Genomic DNA, 24310 nt, shown 5'->3' on the forward strand with positions numbered 1-24310 from the left:
TTCTATGCATCCTAAATCTTGCCTAATTGCATTATAATTGCCCTTGCCCCATCGATAACTCTTGACCTGTGGCATGTTCCTATCCCTTTACATCGCTAAATGAAACCCAACTGAATTATGGTCATTATTTCCAAAGTGCTCACCTTCCACTAAATCAAACATCTGGTCTGGTTCATTACCAAGCACCAGATCCAGAGTGACCTCCCCCCATGTCGGCCCTTCGACATACTGTGTCAGAAAGGCGTCCTGCACACACTGGACAAAAACTGATCCATACGACGTACTGCAGTGAAAGCATTTCCAGTCAATGTTGGGGAAATTAAAGTCCCCCATACTGACCACCCTGTTCCTTTCACTCCTACCCAGAATAATTTTTCTAATCCTCTCTTCCACCTCCCTGGAACTCTGCGGAGGCCTATAAAAAAAACTCCAAGCAGTGTAACCTCTCCTCTCCTGTTTCTAACCTCAGCCCATATTACCTGAGTAGACGAGTCCTCATCAAAAGTTCTGTCAGCCACCGTTATACTATCCTTGACTAACAAGGACACGCCTCTCCTTCTTTTACCACCTTGGCTGTTCTTAATGAAAGATCAAAACCCTGGAATCTGAAACATCCTTTCCTCACCCTGCTCTCTCCATGTCTCTGAAATGGCCACAACATCCAAGTCCCAGGTACCTATCTGTGCTGCAAGCTCACCTACCTTATTGCGGATACACTTCAAACCACTTCGCTGTCTGCCAGCACATTCCTGTGACCCTGAAATCCTGTCCCAGTCCTTCCTGCTCTCATCCTCCTGTGCATTGCAGCTACACCCCCCAGTTCCCATCCCCCTGCTGAGCTAGTTTAAACCCACCCGAATGGCACCAGCAAATTTCCCACCCAGGATATTCGTACCCCTCTGGTTCAAGTGAAGACTATCCTGTTTGTACAAGTCCCACCTTCCCCAGAATGAGCCCCAATTATCCAAAAACCTGAAACCCTCCCTCCTGCACCATCCTTGCAGCCAGGTGTTCAGCTGATATATCTCCCTATTCCTTGCCTTGCTATCACGTGGCATGGGTAACAAACCAGAGATAACCACTCTGTTTGTTCTAGCCCTCAGCTTCCACTCGAGCTCCCTGAAATCCTGCCTTACATCCCTATCCCTCTTTCTGTGGGAGCTTAAAAATGTTTTTGCAGATGGGTGAGGGTGTGTAGTGGGGGGAAGGGAAGGGGAACATTATACAAACAGTCACGGAATTCTTGTAGCATGTAGCATACTTAAGGCTAAGACTTTAATGAATATGGAGGGTCTTTTCAAGAAAATAGTTTTAAGCGAAGAAATAACTTGAAAGTGTTGTAGTTGACCACAAAAAGAAGCAGCAGGGGCATTTCACAATAAAGCTTATAGTATGATAAGAGAAACTGGATAAAAGAACAAGCTGTAACAAACAAGGAACAAAGAATGCAGACAAGGACAGCAGGATGGCCAGATAAGAAAATAACTGACAAGTGAGGTAATCGGCTTATGATAGGATGGGAAAAGGGAGGCGTGATTCCGCAACTTGTAAACTCAATAAGAAAGCGAACAGGCTCTGTTTTGGCACACTTTTCTGCTTGATTGCAGAAGCGTCCGGTACTTGCAAGATTGTAATAAATCGTTTTTGTTTCCAAGGCTTTGTCTCAGGCTGATTGATTTGTGAGTGAGTTCTGTTTCTCGCATGTCGACCTATGCCGTTGGTACCTCCATGGACCATGACTTGGGGTTGGAAACCCTATCCCTTCAAGACCCCAAAGATACGATCCGAGACATCACGCACCCTGGCACCTGGGAGGCAACACACTAACCGCGAGTCTTGTTCATTCCCAACAAACCTTCTGTCTGACCCTCCAACTATCGAGTTCTCAATGACTAACACTCTCCTCGTTTCCCTCCTTCCCTTCTGGTGCAACAGGGACAGGTTCTGTGCCAGAGACCTGGGCCCCAGTGCATACACCTGGTAGGTCATTTTCCCCCCTCAACAGTACCCACTGACTGATACAGCAAGAAGGAAATACAAATAAGTCGTCCCTCCTCTCCCAGGAACCTCTACTCTCCGACTTCATATTTAAAACCTCAAATGAGTGACTCCCCACTCCTGGGAGGCAGCTGCCGTTGAAAAACAGAAAATGTCACCTTTTTTTTGTGGTTAGCACTGCTGCCGCACAGCACCAGAGCCCTGGGTTCAATTCCACCCCCCCCCCCCGTCTGTGCGGGTATCCTTTCACAGTCCAAAGACGTGCGGGTAAGGGTGAATTGGCCAAGCTAAATTGCCCCGTAGTGTTGGGTGACGGGGAATGGGGCTGGGTGTTTTGCTCTTCGGCGAGTCGGTGTGGACTTGTTGGCCTGAAGGGCCTGTTTCCACACTGTAGGGAATCTGATCTAAAGTTCTGGAATTTATATATTGATGAACTGAAACCTGCAACCCATTCTAAAATATGAAGGACTCAGCAGCGGTCCAGGTTTGTTCCAAATATTGCATCGGTTGCATGACACTGTGATGTTTTGCTATTAATTCTGTGTCTTATGATCCTGCAGCACAGCTACCCGCAGGAGGAGCAGCGCTGCAGAAGCTAGTGCTTCCAAATACACCTGGGTGGGCGGGGTTTACCAGGAGGGGCGGGGTTTAGCAGGAGGGCAGTGCTCATGGGCACGGCGTGTGTCGCGAGAGGGTCGCGCGCTAGTAGGCGGGGCGAGGCTCAGCAGGCGGTAAGGCGCGTCGCGCCAAACCTGGAGGCGCGCGGCTTTGTGGGTGGTTGTGCGTGGGGGCAGGGGGCGTGATTTTGACTCGCGCGGAGACCGCGGCGAAGGGGCGGGGTTTGGTGCGCTTGAGGGAAAGAGGTTTGGTTCCCAGAGGCGGGGCTTACGAGCTGAGTTCGGAAGGGGCGGGGTTTGTGTCACCATGGCCGAGGAGGGGGCGGGACCAGGACTGTGCCGGAAGTGTGCCGCGGCCTGTTTCCTCCGCTGGAGCCTCGGCTGCAGCAAGTAAGGTAAAGCTTTACCAATATTTCCTTTTACAGAGTTTGTATTTAATAACCAGTAATGGCTACTCAATATTATCATAAAGTCCCAAAATGCAATTCATTTCAATCCATAACAGATAAGCACTAAGAGTTAATTTTCTACGGGATTCAAAAGCCTCAGCACTAAAATGGTCTCACAAGGGAACGGCTGTGAATGTTATCACTTGGTGTCCTGTTCACACAGATTCACCGATGCTGAGGCAAACGTTCTTAATTGCCTTACAGCATCCTGTTATCACTTGGTGAGCCCAGGTGTCCCTATCTTTAAGTTCTCTCCTCTTTCTGAGCCTTCCTGCCTGTTTATTTATTCAATAATTCAGCATTACATTTTAGTATAAATGTTTAAAGACAGGTTTTATGGCTGTAGACTTTCTCACCCAGATGCCCACATCCTCATTCCTCCCTTTGATTGCACCGCGATCACTGAAAGAGAAGGCTAGTCCAAACAAATGCCCTTCAAGGTGGTCCAGCCATCAACATCCTGCAGAGCGGCACCACCATCCTCGCAGCTCATCTGGTCATATTTATCATCGCCATCGACACGTGTGGGTGAACCATCGGATCGCAAAAGCAGCATCTTCTGCGGCAAATCTCTATCACTAAGGGACCTCATAAGCCTAGCAATTAAATACCTAACAACACTAATACCGACAAACAGACATAGCTAAATTGATAAGCCAATTGTACCATCAGCCCGATCTGCAGTTTCCCCAACTGGTCCCTTCAGTCATTCTGTCAAGGAATACCTGGATTTCTTCTTGCATCTTAGTAATATTGCCAGTGAGATTGGGAATGCCCATAGTGCATTTATCTTGGACAATGGTGCAGACCTCACCCTCCTGGGCAAGTATATAGTCTAAGGCATACCGATTATCCCAGTTTACTCTGTTCCAGAGCCTCTTTACTCTTATTTTCTCGAATGGTCAGGCCGCAAAAGAGGGAATTGCGGTTCTTTTGACTTGTCACTCCTGCCGATCCTTCCAACCCCAGGGTACTCTGGATTCCCCAGCCTATCGGGTGTCCTGTATTGTCACCCAGTCCCTTGGGATCCTTCCAGTTGGAGCAAGGTTGGCTGAGACCAACCGCTGCATCCTCCTCAGATGGAGGTTCCATCGACTTGTCCACTGGCCAGGACAAGGTACTGTTGTGGGAACAAGGGCTCTGATAGTGACCTTATGGGGGACATCTTTGCCAACAAGGACAAGGAAATTGGTAGCTTTACCTTAGCTGAAGAAATAATAGTCTGGTTTGATGTATATTAGGGAGAGTTTGTCTAAATCGGCTACTGAAATGTTACAGCAGGGGGTCTGGTCAGGTCTACAGGAGTAAAGGGTCGACGTTTTGCAAGAGGAGTTGCTTGAGCGCTGTAAAAAATGGGCCAACTGACTCGAGCACTCGCACTATATGGGAGACAATGGTCCTCAGAATGCTGTTCCCATTGGGCTTTCCCTTAGCTCTATTGTACATGGTCTTGGTGACAGTATCAGATTCTGAAAAGAGAAAAGGCCTATAAATGCACAAGGAAAGGGTTCGGTTCCAGGTCCATGTGCCGCATAAGGCCTGCTGTACCCCAGCCGGTGTTTCACCAGCTGTTTGTATACACAGACCGGAGCTATTGGAAAGTGATATTTATCTTCGCAGGGACGGCAGTAGGAAGTCTGATGAATAGATTGGAATCGGGGACTGGGGACGTGGCAAGTAAGTCATCTCCCGATAGAGAGGAGTAACATACTACTGCCTCTGGGGTGAAGAGCGTTCTGTGGGCCTGTATACATAAGTTGTTTGTGGATTGAGGAGTTTCCCTATCAGGCTTCCCTTTTCTCGAGTCGGCCTGACCTGCAAAAAGGGATGGTGTTCCTGGGCGCCCTTAAAATATTTACCATAATAACGGGATTGATCATTTTTATCCTCACTAGGCTTGCGTCTGCAGGTAAAATCAAAAAGACAGGTTCGGTAACGACATGGTAACTTCCACTGATTTCTACTGTCCAGATGGACCATCTGGTCTTTCTGATGTAAGAGTCCATTGCAATAATCAATCTTCATCACGTTCCTCACGTCAAAGGCATCTGGTCCAGTGCACTGGACGACATCTCCTCAGCATGGGTGGTGGATAATCTCTGATCATTCCTGGTCGCATCCATACTTAGTGGCTTTCCCCAGCAGGATGTTGTACGTGATCAGAAAGGTGAGGAGATAGGCGATCCCCCACAAGTCCCTCCTCTTAGTTCAAGTATCTGTAATAAGATTAACATTAGAACAACAGCAAAATTCAAAAACCCAAATGGACAGGGTCCACTCCTTTTGTTGGGATTCCAGGATTCTCTCCTCCTCTTCCCCCCCTTTTGATTGGTGCGGTCAATCAATTTACAATGGAGCAGTTGGACCCATGCTGAGTGCCCAGCAACTGTGACCGCCGTAGGGGTGGGAAGTAAAACCTGGAAGGGGCCATCCCAACGAGGTTGGAGACCTTTGCCCGTCCAGTTCTTGATGAGCACCAATGAACCAGGCTCTACGCCTGACGAGGCTGAAAGGGAGGGAACATTGCTGTAGGCCGCACGCTCCTGGGAGTGAAAGGCACGCATAACACTCGTTAGAGCAAGAACATAACCAATCATTGCTTCGGTCATGTGGTGGAAGTGGACTGAGAAGGGAGCTGAATCGTTCCAAGGGGTACGGAGGCAGTGACCAGAGAGACTCTCAGCTGGAGACAGTCGTGTCTTGCTCGCAGACATGGATCGCATCTGGAATAAGGCCACAGGGATTAGCATAACCAGGAGAGGCCAGACTCTGCCACTAATTTGACAAATCAGACCTGCTCACTCCTCAGCAGGATCCCAGTGTTGTGAAAGATATTAACTTTCAGGTGGAGGTATCTAAAATTCAGAGAGATGTCAGTCTTGATGTTTTTGCTTTTCTGCTCCTGTAAGATCCTGAATCAGCACCTTCAGGAGAATTAGTTCGAGCGGAGTGAGAACAGAGGGGGAAAGAGAGTGGGATGGTGCTTTCAATTTTGTGGAACAACAAAAGAAAAGAATATTCCACAGAAAGTAGAATTGTTTGTTCTGAATTTCTACCCTGCACTGATAGTGATGACTTTTGTAATCTGTTTTTAACAGTGTATTTGAAGATCTGAAGACTGAAGCTTCAAAGTCAACAGATGAAGGGCTTATGCCTGAAACCTTGATTCTCCTGCTCCTCTGATGCTGCCTGACCTGTTGTGCTTTTCCAGCGCCACACTTTTCGACACTGACTCTCCAGCATCTGCAGTCCTCACTTTGACGTCAATGTCTGACAGTCACTCACTCCATCGTGACCACAACAGTTTTCAACTATGATTCTGTGAGAAGGAGCAAAGCGTTTTGGTTCCTGTTTGAGTACGTTTTCAGTATCAGTGGGACTGAATGAGAGACCCTACTGTTGCAGCGCACTGAATGTTGAGCCTGAAACAGTTATACGGCCTGGGAAGAGGAATTCACAGTGGGGAGGGGCTCCACACGCATTTGTGTGTAACTGAAGCTTCGGCCATGGAGAAACCCAAGGAATCCAGCCCCATGGAGAAACGGTGGAAGTGGCGACTGCGGGAAAAGCTCCATGTCCCGTCTGTCCTGGAGGTGCAGTCACACCTCGGAGAGCCATTCCCCTGTCCCGTCTGCGGGAAGGGCTTCAGCACTTCCTCCACCCTGCTAACCCACCAACGGATCCACACTGGGGAGACGCCCTTCAACTGCCCAGTGTGCAGGAAGGCCTTCAGCGATTCCGCCATCCGGCTGAGGCACCAGCGGGTCCACACAGGGGAAGAGGCCCTTCAGCTGCCCCGAGTGCGGGAAGAAATTTACCCAGGCCTCCAACCTGCTGACCCACCAGCGGATCCACACAGGAGAGAGGCCCTTCAGCTGCCCCCTGTGCAGGAAGGGCTTCACCAGCTCTACCAACCTCCGGAGGCACCAGGGAGTTCATGTACCATCGCAGGGGGAGTTTAAGGCGCAATGGCCGAGTGCCAGTATCGACTGGACTATCAAGCCAGTTCCGGAGACTCCCGGGTTTGAATCCCACTGCAGCAGATGGCGCTATACAGGGTATGGGTTGAAATTGCTGAGTGAGTCAATACTTCCTCCAGGTTAAGGCTGTACCAAGGACCCAATTACAAAGGGACAACTTGGTGGTGACCAATAGTAAAGAAGTGAGGTGGGTTAGCATGTGCGCTTTGACCTTGAGCTGTTTAAAAAGCAGCTACTTTTTCTCTGCCTTTTTGCTGAGGGGGTTTGAAGCTGTAACAAAGTTGGATCTCAATAAAAGTTACCTGAATTTACCCCCGGCTCAGACTCTCATTGAAAGCTTTGAGCTCCGAGGTTTTTGTTTTAAAGCTGCTCATTTCTTTCAGCTTCCTGCACTAAGCTTCCAATCAGATGGATCAGTGAATGAGCAGCCAGTTTCATTAGAAATTGTATATTTTTCAGGAGTGCAGAGTGTGTCATTTCATCGGCGTTGTAAAGTTTACTGGCAGCATTGGGAGGTGTGGGCTGTGCTCACTCGAAATGATGTGGAGGAGCCGGTGGTGGACTCGCCTGGATGAAGTTAAAAATCACACAACACCAGGTTATAGTCCAACAGGTTTATTTGGAAATGTGAGCTTTTGGAGCACGCTCCTTCATCGGGTAGCTGTGGAGCAGGATCATAAGACACAGATTTTATAGCAAAAGATCACAGTGTCATGCAACTGATAGGATATATTGAACAAACCAAGATTGCTGTTACCTCTTTCACCTTTTAGAATGCATTGCAGGTTTCAGTTCATTAATCTGTAAATACCAGAACATCTTTTGATTCATGTTCTCAAGATGGCAAGTTTTTTTTAAAATACTGATAACTCAGCCCAGACATTAAAGGTGTGAGGTTCGAGTCTGTCAATGTCCCAATTTTGAATCAGACTGGTTCTATTTCCAAAGTAGGAATGTATAAAATATTACATGGATTGACTGCCTGCAGACTGTGCACTTTTTGAGCAAAATTGAATGTATCTACAAACAATTCTGCCAATACAAATTTGCCCAAAAAGTGATATGTGAGTGCGTGCACGTGAGTTTATGCATGAGTGCACATAAGAGTGTGATTGAGTATATGCCTGTGAGTGTGTTGGGGGTGTATGTGTGGGTGTCTGAGAGAGCATGTGTGTATGAGTGAGGTATGAATAAAAGCAAGGGCTTGCGTTTTGCTAAAGCAAGGACGGTCAGGACTTGTACAGTTAATGGTAGGGCCCTGTGTCATGCTGTAAAAGAGAGACATGGTTGCGTTCAGGTACACAGTTCTTTGAAAGTTGCATAGCTGCTAGACAGGGTGGTCAAGAAGGCATTTAGCATACTTGCCTTCATTGTTCCCCCCACTGCGTATAGGAGTTGTGGCATCATGTTGAGGTTGTACAGGATGTTGGTGAGGCCACTTTCAGAGTACTGAGTATGGTTCGCGTGTCCCTTTAATAGAAAGAATACTATTAGAGAGGGTTCAGTAAAGATTTACCAGGATGTTGCCAGGACTGGAAGGGTTGGAGTTATAAGGAGAGGCTGGGACTTTATTCACTAGAACACAGGAGGTTGGGAGGTGATATCATTGAGATTGATAAAATCATGAGGAGTGGAGGTAAGGTGAATAGCAAAGGGCTCTTCCTTCGTGTAGGTGTGGTGTAAAATTCCAAGCAGTGGAATGTGGTGAAACGGTTAAAAATTATGTCCCAATACATGTGTGAATCTAACCGGAATGGAGGTGTTGCTTAGTCCCGTGTGAATCTTATTACACACCTCCCCGTGTGAATCTTCTTATCTGTATGTAACCAGAATGGAATGTGTTTTTTAGCCTTGCTCTGCTGTTCACATGAATGTTTATATCTGGAAAAGAGTATATCAGCTGGAGAAGTCTCCAGTTCGGTGAGTCTGCTCCGGGGTTACGTTTAACCGCCGAGCGTGGGTTGTTGGCAACCGCTCTACGAGAACTGACGGCTCCCAGTTCCGGTAACATGTAGAGTGAGTATAAGCCAGACCCGTTGGTTGTGGCGACGCTGCGGGGAATAAAATGCCCATATTCTAGCAGACTCGCCTCTTGGTCATTTGTTCTGTGTCAGACTACTCTCCTACGAATCTGACCTTGAGAATTTTTTAAAACATTTGGCGTAGTCGGCAGGATCAATCGCAATTGAGGAGAGATTTTGATACAGAACAATGTTTTGGAAAAAGACTAAGAAACCAGAAGAACAAACTGTGGAGGTCCCGACCGTCCCGGGATGGCATGGATGTGGGCATGTACGTGGCAGTTTGTTTGAGAGAGGATCCCAGTCCTGCCGAAGAACCCCTTGCCTGGGGTACAGCGGAGGATGTGGGCATGTCCAAAAAGCTGAAGCGGAGTTAACAGAATTGAATGGGATTGAACTGAACTGAACTGAGTGGAACTGAAGTGAATCAAATTGAACGGAACAAAATGGAACTGAGCTAAATTGAATTGAAATGGACGGAACTGAATTGAACACAATTGAATTGAACTGAACAGACCTGAACTGAGCTGAATTGAACTACACTGAATTGACTGAACTGAAATTAACTGAAACGAATTGAACTGAATTAAGCATAATGTAACACATGTATTGGGCCAAGCAGTGGAATGTGGTGTAAAATTCCAAGCAGTGGAATGTGGTGAAACGGTTAAACATTATGTCCCAATACATGTGTGAATCTAACCGGAATGGAGGTGTTGCTTAGTCCCGTGTGAATCTTATTACACACCTCCCCGTGTGAATCTTCTTATCTGTATGTAACCAGAATGGAATGTGTTTTTTAGCCTTGCTCTGCTGTTCACATGAATGTTTATATCTGGAAAAGAGTATATCAGCTGGAGAAGTCTCCAGTTCGGTGAGTCTGCTCCGGGGTTACGTTTAACCGCCGAGCGTGGGTTGTTGGCAACCGGTCTACGAGAACTGACGGCTCCCAGTTCCGGTAACATGTAGAGTGAGTATAAGCCAGACCCGTTGGTTGTGGCGACGCTGCGGGGAATAAAATGCCCATATTCTAGCAGACTCGCCTCATGGTCGTTTGTTCTGTGTCAGACTACTCTCCTACGAACCTGACCTTGAGAATTTTTTAAAACAGTAGGGGAGCTCAAGACTCAGGGGCATATTTCTTTAAAGTGAGAGGAGAGAGATTTAAAAGGAACCTGAGGGGCAACATTTTGACAGAGGGCGGTTTACACATGGAATGAACTTGCTGAGGATGTGGACAATGCAGGTACGTTTACAAAGTCTAAACGACATTTGGATGGGTACATGAATAGAAAGGTTTAGAGGGATATGGGCCAAACGCAGGTAAGTGGGACTAGTTTAGTTTGGGAACCCTGGTCGCCATTGATGAGTTGGACCAAAGGGTCTATTTCTGTGCTGTTTGGGTGGGAGTCATAGAATCCTAACAATGTGGAAACAGGCCATTCAGCCCATCTATTCCACACTGGCCCTCTGAACAGCATCCCACACATACTCACCCGCTTACTCTGTATTTCCCATGGCCAATCCACCCTAAGTTTCACATCCCTGGTCACTATGGGTAATTTAGCACAGCCTATCCACCCTAACCTCTACACCCTAATCTATAAATTACCTTCTCGGAAATGTAATTTAAATGCAGAGTTTTTCTCTAAGAAAAATGTTAGTCTGACTCAACATTCGGGTGCAGACAGAATTCACACTTATTGTTAGAAAAGCTCTGCATTTGAATAACATTCTTGAGAAGGTAACAAAAAAGAAGTTCTGGGATTAACAAACCAAAGAGCAGAAACCTATTCTAAAAGATGAAGGATTTAATCTAAAATTGTTTGATGTGTCACATTTCCATGACGCTGGACTCCTTTGGATATAAATTGTGATCATGATCTCATTCTCCACAACCACCTGATGAAGGAGCGGCGCTCCGAAAGCTAGTGCTTCCAAACAAACCTGTTGGATTATAACCTGGTGTTGTGTGATGTTTAACTTTGTCCGTGGGAAGCACATGAGTTGTGGGACTGGTAACAGTTCTTATTTTGTGATCTATTCCAAGTGAAATTTCTCCTCTGTGCAGGCACGGGTGAACAGTTTGGCTTTTGTGCTTTGTGCGAGATCGGGCTAGCAGGTTTTAAATCCTTATGTTAAGCAACAGAAGTAAACTGTCGATCAGCAATTGTATTCCGAGAGTGGTACTTCCAGCTCTGGTAATCCTGTTGCATCAACAGAGAGGGAGAGGATGTCACATCTAAAGAGCAGACAGAAAAGTTATTTCACTTGTTGAGTCGGTTCCTCACTCAGATGAGACTGGATACTGCTTTTAATGGATCATAATTAAATGCTACAATGGAACACCTTAAATTCAAGGAATTTTGAAAGGGCAAACGAACAGCAACTTTGAACAAGATGTTCTTCCATTTCTAACATTGGTTGACCCATATGAAGCCTTTTTACTGATAGCTCCATAATCATGTTCCTGCTGAATTTTTTTCAGGGCAAACAATTTCTGGTGGGAGAAATTCTGCATCCTGGGAAGGCGGGGAAATTAGAAAAAAAAGCTGTTAAAAGCATTTGAACTACGGTCCCACAAGCTCTCGTGGGAGCAGTGCATTTGCCAAAAACATTTCTGAGGAATTCTGTTTAATTGTTGGACCGAAAATAGTTTCCCCACTGAACGTTAAACAGGTATTGAGAACATTGCGCATTATGGAGTGTGTTCCTGCGGACCAAAGGAGGATTGAATTTGCCAACGTGAACCACACTTTGCAGAGAGAGGAAATTTCTCTGGATGGAATAGGTTGATGGAAGTCAACAATTGTCAGATTATTTCATGAAAATAACAGCTGGTATGGGGATTCCAAAAGAGGGGCGCCTGTAATGAGCACACAGAAACAAACCCTTCAGTCCAGGCCAACCAGATATCCTAAATTAATCTAGTGATCCATTTGCCAGCATTTGGCCCATATCCCTCTGAATTCTTTCTATTCATGTCCCCGTCCAGATGCATTTTTTCCTTGGGTGAGAGCCAAGATATGCAATATCTCAATGTATAATAATGAAGCAGCTCAGTTATTCTGAAATTATTTCAATTAGTTGGTCAATTGCCAAATAATAGCTGCATAACTGTTGTCAATATTGATACCCAGGAAAGCTATTTTGTTTAGTATATTTCCTTTGTAAAGATCTTATCCAAATTATAAAATGAATGTATTTTCATATGAAATAAAATTTGCAGTGTTTTATTAAATAGTTGAAAGTAACTTTGCACTTAATTGCTGTGTTTGGGATTAAACATTGTGACTTAGATAAAAGTGATCTTTCATAATTTATGGCGAGTCTATTAACAAACGAATGTTGCCATTTGCTCTCAAGTTAGCTCAGATTCAATTTGAAATTCTTGAATGAGTTGAATAAGTGGTAAAAAGTAAATATTTATTGCGCTTTTCTGAAATTCTCTGCACTGCCATTGTATTTAGTTAAACAAAATATGTATCTCTCTTCATAACTTTGATATCACCACAAATCCTAGGAACCCCATCCAGGACAAACCTATAAATAGAAAGCAGGAGACAACAGCTTCGCTTCACTTGCAGGTCGCCACTGATGATGTTACCTAGCCAGGTAATGAAACGTCTGGATATCAAACCTACAGCTCAGCATGCAAACCTACACCCTAAACATTCTACTTTGCTGAAAGACTGCACAATTTGCAGGCAGTCAATACATGTAATATATTGTCAATTCCACTTTGAAAATAGATAAGGGTCCACTACTTTTTGGATGTGAGCATAAGTGGTATAGTAAGTAAGTTTGCTGATGACACCAAAATTGGAGGTGTAGTGGACAGCGAAGGAGATTACCTCAGATTACAATGGGATTTTGATCAGATGGGCCAATGGGCTGAGAAGTGGCAAATGGAAGCTAGGGCTTCCAAACAAACCACGTTATGGCAGCAGTGGGAGGTGTGGATTATATTCACTAAAAACAGTTAAGCAGTTAGATAACACATTCGAGTGGGAAGTGTGTATAACATGATCTCACAACTCCTATACTCAATGCTATGAGCAATGAAGGAAAGCAAACCAAACGCCGCCTTCACTACTCTGTCCACCTGAGACTCCAGCACTCCAAGGTCTCTTTATTCTGCATCACTCCCCTTAACTGTGTCAGTCCTGCCTGGATTGCTTGACCAAAATGCAAACCTCTGATTTCTCTAAATTAAACCCCAACTGACACTCCTCGGCTCATCAGCCGATCCCATAAATTCTAATTTATAGTGAACTCTGTCCTCTTTTATTCCCTGGAAGCTGAAAATCTCCATCCCACACTCACTCCCTCCATTTTCACTTTGCTTATAGCAGAAGAATGTAACTGAGAAACTTATCAGCCATGAATGAATGGAACGAGCAGACCTGGTGGCCTAATTTCTGCTCCTATGTCTTGTGGTCTCTTGCTGTCCTGGACACCGAGAGAATTGGGACCAGCATTGAACCGATCATGACTGGATATGGATCTATCTGTATCTAGGTGGATGGGCTGAGGCTTTTTCACTGGCGCATAGGAGGAGATGTGACCTTATCAAGGTTTATAAAATCATGAGGGGAGAGATGAGGTGCTCTTCCCCTAGGGTTGGGGTTTCAAGATTAGGGAGCAAATTTTGATGGTAACAGGAGAAAGAGATTTTAAAAAGACTTGAAGGGCACAATTTTTTTTATACGAAGTGGTTCACATGCGGACTAAATGTCTAGAGGAAGTGATGGATGCAGGTACAGTAATGACGTTTAAAAGACATTTGGATAAGTTCATGAATAGGAAAGGTTTGGAGGGATATGGGCCAAACACTGGCAGGTGGGACTGGTTTAGTTTGAGAACATAGTCAGCATGGGCTAGTTGGACTGAAGGGTCTGTTTCTGTGCTGCATGGCTCTGTAACTCGGTCCTATACTAGTCTTAAAACCATTTTCTTGCCTTCCCCATAAACATTCACATAAAAATCAGATGAACTCAGCCTTGAATATATTCAATGACCCCCTAACTGCAGGAAGACATCCCCATTTCTGAACTTAATTCCTCTTGCTAATACACCACTTGCCTTGCTCATTGCATGCTGCACCTGTCTGACAACTGGCACAGAAGGACACTGATGGCCCTCTGAACATCCACGTATCATTCTTGATGAAGGCCTCGTGCCCAAAACTTCGACTGTCCTACTGCTCGGATGCTGCTTGACCCGCTGTACTTTGCCAATTGTGGTCTTCTCTACATCGGGAAAAGTGAGCGTAAACTTGGGGAACGGTTTGCTGAGCATCACAGCCGGGTCCGCAGAGGCTGAGCAGACTTCCCAGTCTCCACCCATTTTAATGCCCCTTCCCACTCCCCTTCTGACATGACTATCTTTGGCTTCCTCCATTACCACAACAAACCAAACCACAAATTGGAGGAACAAAACCTCATCTTCTGTCTGAGCAGTCAACAGCCCGGAGGACTCAACACTGAGTTCTCCAGACCCACAGCAGTGTGGTTGAGGGCAAACAGCACAATGATTAAACACACAGTGAGGGGCAAACAGCACAAGGATTAAACAAACAGTGAGGGGGAAACAGCACAAGGATTAAACAAACAGTGAGGGGGAAACAGCACAAGCGCCAGTAAAAGCAGATGGAAAGTGAGTGTAAAATGTCACTATGACAGGACAGGCCCCACATTCCTTCCCCTCCGTCCCCCCACAACCTGCCTCACCTTTCACCTCCCGGGCCCAGTACCTTCCAGGTGGCCCCATAGTTGACACAGGGGCCGCCCCACGACCAGTAGAACTCCACCACCCAGGCGGCCGACGAGTTCCCAAGCAGGCCCTTAACCCCATCCGCCTCCAGAATGCTCACCGGCTCCTGCCTGCTGTACAGCCGGCCGGTGTGGCCGTGACACAGCAGCTGCACCAGGAAGGCGGCGGTGCCCAGTGACGGGTGTCTGCCCCGGGCCGCACGGCGCCATTTTCCTAACGGCCGCCCTCCCGCCGCTTCCCCGCTCGAGCGACTTCTCCTCCCAACCGCCTTCGCCCCCGCGTGACGTCTGCACGGGGGGATGGGCGGGGCCGGGGAGCCTCACCGTCACCAAGCAACAGCCACCTCGCGCTACAACTGCTCATTCACAAAAACAAACTCTCCTGTCTCGCTCTGCAGCTGCAGGGGGGACACTGCCACGTTTCCAGGAGCCCTGTCTACATTGGGAAAGCTCACGGCTCAATTTAAACAGATATTCCTACATCTAACGGAACGGTGTCATATCTAAAGGGGACAATCTGCATTTTAAAGGGATGTGGACATTTTAACGATATTTCTGCAAATAAAGAGGTTTAAATGGACAAGATTACATTTCAAAGCGGTGTGGGCACATTCAAAGGGATATCTCAATATGTAAAGTGACGCAGTTATATCTAAATGAATCTACATTTCGAAGAGACGTTGCCCGATTTATAAGTAGAGACAATAGGTGTGAATTCTGTCTGTGTCCCAATGTTGAGTCAGACTGACATTTTTCTTAGAAAAGCTCTGCATTTGGCCCATTTCCCTCTAAGCCTTTCTATTCATCTATCCATCCGAATGCTGTTTCAATGTTGTAACTGTCCCTGTATCTACCACATCCTCAGCAAGGTCATTCCACATGCAAATCACCCTCTTTCAAACTTTTGCCCCTCCGGTTCCTTTTAAATCTCTCTCCTCACATTAAAACAAAAGCCCCCTTGTTTTGAGTTCCCCTACGCTAAGGAAGAGCTATTTGCTATTCACCTTCCCTCCACTCCTTATGAGTTTATCAATCTCAATCAGGTCACCCCCAACTTCCTGTGCTCCAGTGAATAAAGTCCCAGCCTCTCCTTATAACTCAAACCCTCCAGTCTTTACAAGATCCTGGGAAATCTTTATTAAACCCTCTCTGATAGTATTCTTCCTATTACAGGGCCACCAGAACTGTACTCAGTACTCTAAAAGTGGCCTCACCAACATCCTGTACAACCTCAACATAATGTCCCATCCCCTATACTCAATGGTGTGAACAATGAAGGCAATGTTGCGAAATGCCACCTTAACCACCCTGTCGAGCAACTTCCAACTTCCAAGTGATGCAACTTCCAAGAAACTATGTACCTGAACACCACCCACCTCCGCCCCCTCCCCCCCCCCCACCATGTCTGTCTGTTCTATAACACGACTCATGGTCCGACCATTATCTGTACAAGTCCTTGTTTTTGCAAAAATGCAACCCCTTGCTTTTATTAAGCCTCTCTCTCAAACACATACTCTACCTCTCAGACAGACACACACACACCCCTCAACACTCTCTCACACTCACAGGCTCATTCTCCATCACACTCTCACTTTCCCAAGCATGTACACACACACTTCTGCGCACACTCACTCTCTCATGCAGGCACACACACTACTCTTTGGGGTTCAAAGTTTGTGCGAAGATTTGTAGCTCGGGTGCTCGTTGTTGTGGTTCTGCTCGCCGAGCTGGAAGTTTTTGTTGCAAACGTTTCGTCCCCTGGCTAGGCAACATCATCAGTGCTTGGGAGCCTCCTGCGAAGCGCTTCTTTGATGTTTCCTCCGGTGTTTATAGTGGTCTGTCCCTGCAGCTTCCAGTTGTCAGTTTCAGCTGTCCGCTGTAGTGGTTGGTATATAGGGTGCAGGTCGATGTGTTTGTTGATGGAGTTTGTGGATCGAGATTAGTTACACACAGGTGTAATTCGAGAAGGAGTGAAAGTGGACAAGTCCCCTTGGCTGGATGGGATTTATCCGAGGATTCTCTGGGAAGCTAGGGAGGAGATAGCAGAGCCTTTGGCATTGATATTTGAGTCGTCATTGTCTACGGGTTTAGTACCTGAGGACTGGAGGATTGCAAATGTTGTGCGCTTATTCAAGAAGGGCAGCAGAGATGACCCAGGTAATTATAGACCAGTGAGCCTTACTTCTATTGTGGGAAAGATTTTGGAAAGGATTATAAGAGATAAGATTTATACTCATCTAGCAATCAACAATTTAATTTCAGATAAGTCAACATGATTTCATCAAGGGCAGGTCGTGTCTCATAAACCTCATTGAGTTTTTTGAGAAGGTGACCAAGCATGTAGATGAGGGTAGGACAGTTGACGTGGTATACTTGGATTTCAGTAAAGCCTTCGATAAGGTTCCACGTGGTAGGCTGATGGAGAAAATGCAGAGGCATGGAATTGGGGGTGATTTAGCAGCTTGGATTAGAAACTGGAAGAAGGCAGCGAGTGGTGGTTGATGGAAAATATTCAGTCTGGAGTCCGGTTACTAGTGGTGTTCCACAAGGATGTTTTGAGACCACTGCTGTTTGTCATTTTTATAACTGACTTAGATGCAGGCATAGGTGGGAGGATTAGTAAATTTGCAGACGACACTAAAGTCGGTGGAGTACTGGACAGTTTGGAAGAATGTTACAGGTTGCAGGGGGACTTGGACAAACTGCAGAATTGGGCTGAGAGATGGCAAATGGAGTTCAATGAAGCTAAATGTGAGGTGATGCACTTCGGGAAGAATAACAGGATGGCAGAGTAGTTGGTCAATGGAAAGATTCTTGGTAGTGTGGATGTGCAGAGGGATCTTGGAGTCCATGTGCATAAATCCCTGAAAGTTGCAACCGAGGTGGATAGTGCTGGTAAGAAGGCATATGGTGTGTTAGGTTTCATTGGTAGAGGTCCTGAGTTCCGGAACCGCAATATCATGCTGCAACTATACAAAACGCTGGTGCAGCCACCCTTGGAATATTGTGTAAAGTTCTGGTCGCCCCATTACAGAAAGGCTGTGGAAGCATTGGAAAAGGTGCAGAGGAGATTTACCAGGATGTTGCCTGGTCTGGAGGGAAGGTCTTATGAGGAAAGACTGATAGACTTGGGCCTTTTCTCATTGGAAAGAAGAAGGGGGGATTTGAAAGGGACATACAAGATGATCAGAGGATTAGATATGGTAGACAGTGAACGACTTTTTCCAAGGATGGTGACGTCAGCTTGTACGAGAGGGCATAACTACAAATTGAGGGGTGATAGACTAAAGACAGATGTCAGAGGCAAGTTCTTTATGCAGAGAGTGGTAAGGGCGTGGAATACTCTACCTGCTAAGGTAGTCAACTCAGCCACATTAGGGAGATGTAAACAATCCTTACATAAGCGCATGGTTGATTTTGGGATAGTGTAGGGTGACAAGCTGAGAATAGTTCACAGGTCGGCGCAACATCGAGGGCCAAAGGGCCTGTTCTGCACTGAATTGTTCTATGTTCTAAACTTAGTGCAGGAGGCGGAAAGAAATGAGCAGCTTTAAAACAAAAACCTCTTGGAGCTCAAAGCTTTCAATGAGAGTCTGAACCCGGTGTTAAGTTCAGGTAACCTTTATTGCAACCCAACTTTGTTACAGCTTCAAATCCCCCAGCAAAAAGGCAGAGAAAAAGTAGTTGCTTTTTGAACAGCTCAAGGTCAAAGTGCACACACCACACCACACCTCCCCTCCTCTCCACCCCTCCCCACCACCCACCACACTGTCTTGACTATTGGCCAGCACCAAGTTGTCCATTTGTAATTGGATCCTTAGTACAGCCGTAACCCGGAGGAAGTATTGCCTCACTCAGCAATTTCAACCCATAACCTGTCTCCAAGTAAGTTTCTCCCCGCTCCTTTGCCAGTGGGGGGTGGGGGTGGGACGGTGTAGAGTCAACCAGACTGCTGTGGGTCTGGCGTCAAATGTAGGCCAGCCCGGGTAGAGGATGCAGCTGGAACGACTGAGTGAATCCTTTCCCACAATGGCGGTTCCCTTCTCTAACAAGGGAGAGAGGGAATCAGATGGGGGCTTTCTCCCCTGCACCACCCGTCCCTAAAATGGTCTCATCGTTAGATTCCGAACTCCACATTTCTGACCAAATACCAATTCTGACATCTGTCGGGGAGGGATTCAAACCCAGGAGTCCCCGGAACCGGGTTGATAGTCCAATCGATAATGGCACTCGGCCGTCACTCCTTCAATCCCCCTGCGATGTCACGTGAACTCACTGGTGCTTCCGCAGGTGGGAGGAGTGGGTGAAGCGTTTCCCGCACTGAGAGCAGGTGAATAGCCTCTCCCCAGTGTGGACATGCTGGCGGGTCAGCAGGGAGGAGACGTGGGTAAAGGCCTTCCGGCACTCGGGGCAGCTGAAGGGCCTCTCCCCCGTGTGGACCCGCTGGTGGCTCAGCAGGGTGGAGGAAAACCTGAAGGCCTTCCCGCACTCAGGGCAGCTGAATGGTCTTTCTCCTGTGTGGACACGCTGGTGGGCCAACAGGGCGGAGAAAAACACGAAGGCCTTCCCGCACTTGGGGCAGCAGAAGGGCCTCTCGCCCGTGTGGTCCTGCTGGTGGGCCAGCAGGTGGAGGAATGTCTGAAGGCCTTCCCGCAGTCGGCGCAGTGGAATGGCCTCTCCCCGGTGTGACTGCGCCGATGAGTCTCCAGGGCAGACGGGAAACGGAAGCCTTTCCCACAGTCGCCACATTTCCACGGTTTCTCCACGGGGCGAGATTCCTCTGGTTTCTCCATGGCCAAAGCTTCAGCTGCACACAAACATGTGTAGAGCCCCTCCCTGCCATGAAATCCCCTTCCCAGGCCGTATAACTGTTTCAGTCTCCACGCACAGTGCGCTGCAACAGTAGGGTCTCTCGTCCAGTCCCACTGATGCTGAAAACATACTCAGACAGGAACCAAAAAGTTTTGATCCCTCTCACAGAAATCACGGTCGAAAATGTTTGCTGGCCCAAGTGGATTGAGTGACTGTCAGACATTGACATCAAAATGAGGACCGGAGATGCTGGAGAGTCAGTCGAAAAATGTGGCGCTGGAAAAGCACAGGGGAGTCAGGCAGCATCTGAGGAGCAGGAGGGTCAATGTTTCGGGCATCAGCCCTTCATCTGTTGATTTTGAAACTTCCCTCTTCAAATCTTCAAAAACTCTGTCAGAATAGATTACAAAGCTCATCACTGCCAGTGCAGGGTAGAAATTCTGAACAAGCAATTCTACTTTTTGCAGAACATTCTTTTCTTTTGTTATTCCACAAAATTGAAGGCACCATCCCACTCTCTCTCCCCCTCTGTTCTCACTCCGCTCTAACTAATTCTCCTGAAGGTGCTGATTCAGGACCTTACAGGGGCGGAAAAGCAAAAATGTCAAGACATGATATCTCTCTGAATTTTGAATACCTCCACCTGAAAAGTTAATATCTTTCACAACACTGGGATACTGCTGAGAGTGAGCAGGTCTGATTTTGGGAAGCAAAAAGAAAGTGTCAATTCAGGGTGAACCTGCCACGCAGCTTCTTGAGGAAGGACCAGACACAAAATGGTTAACGTCCCCGGGAAGGTGGGAGCAAAATGAGACGTCAAGGCATTAACACCGACATTAGAGAGAAAGTGAACCTATTGACGTGGCAAAAGTTAGTGGAAAGCCAGAGTCATAGAGATGTACAGCACAGAAACAGACCCTTCTGTCCAACACGACTGTACTGACCAGATATCCTAAATCAATCTAGTCCCATTTGCTGGCATGTGGCCCATAGCTGGGTTCATCCCCACCCCCTGTCCTGAGACCTTGATGCCTCCAAGCTGACCCTCAAAGGTTCGGTTTGTCCCTCCATTCTTTCCCAGTTGTCTTTTGCAGGTTTTGAAAACTTTCCCAATCCTCTGAGTATTGGATTTGGGAAGTTATGTTGCAGCTGTACAGGACATTGGTTAGGCCACATTTGGAATATTGTGTGCAATTCTAGTTTCCTTACTATCAGGAAGATGTTGTGAAACTTCAAAGTGTTCAGAAAAGATTTACAAGGATGTTGCCAGGGTTGGAGGATTTGATCTATAGGGAGGCTAGGGCTGTTTCCCCTGAGCGTTGGAGGCTAAGGAGTAACCTATAAAATCATGAAGGGCATGGATAGGATAAATAGACAAAGCCTTATCCGGGGAAGGCGTTCGGGGGGAAAAGAGTCCAGAACTAGAGGGCATATGTTTAGGGTGAGGGGAAAAGATACAAAAGAGATCTGAGGGGCAACTTTTTCACACACAGAGGGTATTACGTGTGTAGAATGAGCTGCCAGAGGAAATGGTGGAGGCTGGTACAATTGCAACATTTAAAAAGACATCTGGACAGGTATTATGAATAGGGAGGGTTTGGAGGGATATGGGCCAAATGCTGGCAGGTGGGACTAGATAGGGTTGGGATATCTGCTTGGCATGAACGGGTTGAACCGAAGGGTCTGTTTCTATGCTGTACATCTTTATGACTAGTTGGACTAAAGGGTCTGTTTCTGTGCTGTATGACTCTTGAACTGGTCTTAAAACCATTTTCTTGCCTTCCCCCACAAAATTCACTGCTGTGTTGTTCAAAAATCAGATGAACTCAGCCTTGAATATATTCAATGACCCCCTAACTGCAGGAAGACATCCCCATTTCTAAACTCAATTCCTCTTGCTAATATACACTTGCCTTGCTGATTGCTTGCTACACCTGTCTGACAAATGACAGTGACTGGTGGTGAAGGACGCTGAGGCCTCTTTGTCCATCCACACATCATTCCTGATAAAGGGCTCGTGTCCAAAACGTCAGCTCTCCTGCTCCTCGGATGCTATCTAACCTACTGTGCTCTTCCAGTACCACACTTTTTGACTCTGATCTCCAGCATCTGCAGTTCTCACTTTCTCCACAGTCAAATACATCGCCATTTAAACAATGCACCTCCTTTCTGCGTTTTTTTTCCACAGCCAAGGCTATAACTTCATGTTGTGGTACTGTATTTGCCATATGTTTACCAATTGTGGTCTTCTCTATATCGGAGAGCGAGTGCAAACTTGGGGAACGATTCGCCGAGCATCGCAACTGTGTCTGCAGAGGGGACCAGACCTCTCAGTAACCACCCATTCCAATTTCCCTTCCCACCCCCTTTCTGACATGACCATCTTTGGCCTCCTCCATTACCACAACGAATCTAACCGCAAATTGGAGGAACAACACCTCATCTTCCGGGCAGCCTGCAGCCCAAAGGACTCAATGCTGAGTTTTCCAATTTCAAAAAAAACCTCCCTCTCCATTCCCTGACTCCATTCCCATCCCCGTCCTCCTCCCTGCCAACAACCAGATTCATTCCTCCCATTGACCAGCCAGGTCGTATCCTCTAACTGTCTCGACCTATTCCCACTTCACCACCACCCCCTTTTATCTGCAGCTTCTGCACCCAGCCCTGAAAAAGGGTTAGACTTGATAAGTTAACTTCTCCACCATCTGATGCCTCCTGCCTAACTATTTTGCCAACTGAGATACAGCGTTCCGAAAAGACCACTCCCTCAGTGTCTCCCTCGTCAGGTCCACACCCCCCACCAACCCAACCTCCACTCCGGGCACCTTCCCCTGCAACCGCAAGAAATGCAAAACTTGCGCCCACACCTCCCCCCTTACTTCCCTCCAAGGCCCCAAGGGACACTTCCATATCCGCCACAAATTCACCTGCACCTCCACACACATCATCTATTGCATCCTCTGCACCCGATGTGGCCTCCTCTATGTTGGGGAGACAGGCCACCTACTTGCGGAACGTTTCAGAAAACACCTCTGGGACACCCGGACCAACTAATCCAACCACCCCGTAGCCCAACACTTTAACTCCCCCTCCCACTCCACCAAGGACATGCAGGTCCTTGGACTCCATCGCCAGACCATGGCAACACGACAGTTGGAGGAAGAGCGCCTCATCTTCTGCCTGGAAACCCTCCAACCATAAGGGGTGAACTCAGATTTCTCCAGTTTCCTCATTTCCCCTCCCCCCACCTTGTCTCAGTCAAATCCCTCAAACTCAGCACCGCCTTCCTAACCTGCAATCTTCTTCTTGACGTCTGCGCCCCCACCCCACTCCGGCCTATCACCCTCACCTTGACCTCCCTCCACCTATCGCATTTCCAACGCCCCTCCCCCAAGTCCCTCCTCCCTACCTTTTATCTTAGTCTGCTGGACACACTTTCCTCATTCCTGAAGAAGGGCTTATGCCCGAAACGTCCATTCTCCTGTTCCTTGGATGCTGCCTGACCTGCTGCGCTTTTCCAGCAACACATTTTCAGCTCTAAATCTACTCCCATCAACTTGAGGCCTGGTCTCATCCATCAGCAGAAATGACTGTCTAGGGTAGGGCTTCATCCCCACAGTGCAATGAATTCCCACTTTCCACCAAACTCTCAGATGTACTCTCACTCAGTTTCTGTCTCACAAATGAAAGACTTCATTGTAACTTCTTTTGCTCCCAGTAAGGACACAACATCTTGGAAAGCTGCTCTGAAAGTCCAACCACACTTCTGCATTCATCGAAAACAATTCCAGTGTTACAGCACAGAAACAGACCTTCCGGCCCAACTCGTCCGTGCTGGGGGGAATATGTTAAGTTAGATATGCTTGCAAGCAGTTACAAGTAGCTGCATCTTGCTTCTGCAAAAATCGCAAGGCAGAATCATGAGGGTATATTCCAAAAAATAACTAACTGAAAAGGGAGGTGGTCGACTGGTAGAAGCAGATGTTTTGACATGACAGTAGCAATGGTCACGCACATAGGGAGTTAGTATGAACAAGGTAACCAAATAAGACCCTGTGTTGCATCAGCAAAAGTAATAAGACCCAGCTGCGGGGGGGTTGCACGCTACAGATAGATGTGGTAAAACGATTAGATTAGCAGAAGTAAGAAGGGATTCTGGAACAAACTCAATCTTCATTCAGAGAGAAAGCAGCAACTTCCGAAACTCGTGTTCCAGCTTCTGCATTCAGACAAGAGGAAGGCTCTGATTGGCAGGAGGACCAGTCACCTTCCGGTCCTCCAGCGCTCCTGATTGGCCCATCAAAAGAAAGTCGCGAGGCATGCCTTGCGTGCACTGAGGAGCATGCGCAATTTCATCCTGACGCCGGCGAGCACGCGCAGTATGCTCTCTGGCGATGAGGCTGTTACTGAAAGGATTTAAGTGTCTAAATGCCAAGAGAAGTAAAAAAGGGGAGCTGCATAATTTTTCCCCCCTGTGATATTTACCTTTCCTATACGCCCCAAGACTTTATTAATCGAAATAAGGTCACCCATCAACTTGTGGTCGTCGATAGGGCGAACAGAACTGTCCTCAGTCCTCTCCACGTGCTCTCACCAATATCCTGTACAACCTCAACGTGATGTCCCAACTCCTGCACTGAACGGTGTGAACAATGAAGG

General features: G+C 47.1%; 1 long non-coding RNA gene and 1 pseudogene across 1 annotated transcript in view; one reads left to right on the top strand and one right to left on the bottom strand.

Annotated features, from left to right (window-relative positions):
* The window catches only part of LOC148144460 (uncharacterized), a 587526-nt gene that overhangs the window by 268326 nt on the left and 294890 nt on the right, over nucleotides 1-24310 (top strand). The gene's annotated exons all lie outside the window — the stretch shown is intronic.
* LOC148144464 (uncharacterized) overlaps nucleotides 18996-24310 on the bottom strand; it is a 31827-nt pseudogene continuing 26512 nt past the window's right edge.

The sequence above is a fragment of the Chiloscyllium plagiosum genome, unplaced genomic scaffold (genome assembly GCF_037043375.1).
Source record: "Chiloscyllium plagiosum isolate Xiang-an unplaced genomic scaffold, Cpla_swu_hap1 HiC_scaffold_27, whole genome shotgun sequence".
NCBI lineage: Eukaryota > Metazoa > Chordata > Chondrichthyes > Orectolobiformes > Hemiscylliidae > Chiloscyllium > Chiloscyllium plagiosum.